Below are 508 nucleotides of genomic sequence, written 5' to 3'. Positions count from 1 at the left end.
GGCTATAGGTCCTCAGAAACAATTGTACAGCCCTGACAGGACACAGTAGAATAAAAATATAAGTAAAATACACAGAAATGATAATTAGTTTTAAAAAGTTACATTAAACTAGAAGTAATAAATTAAATTATCTGTAACTAAATCTAATATTGTATTCTATAGCCTATATCAAAACGTAAAGGAGAAGATAATCTATATGATAATGGATAATTAAAAAAACGTGTGCTGCATATGTAGACTAACCTAATTGATTGATTGATTGAGTGATTGATTACTTGCAAGTGTGCATAAAAAAGCACAGGGAAGTACAGTTAAATGCAGGTCTGCTATTAGTTTTGCCTGCTTTGGGGTCCTTCATATCAAGTCATCTGAACATTAATGACATAAAAATGTACAGTAGGCCTACTATGCAAAAAACATCATAAACATCATAAACACCTACAAATTGAGTACTTAAAAAAGCAGTGTGTCATAATCTAAACAGTTTACAATTGGGCCTATGACCACA

Source organism: Protomyctophum bolini (assembly GCF_963924005.1).
Source record: "Protomyctophum bolini genome assembly, chromosome: 22".
NCBI lineage: Eukaryota > Metazoa > Chordata > Actinopteri > Myctophiformes > Myctophidae > Protomyctophum > Protomyctophum bolini.
The sequence above is the reverse complement of the archived record's forward strand: the minus strand, read 5'-3'. Positions refer to the sequence as shown.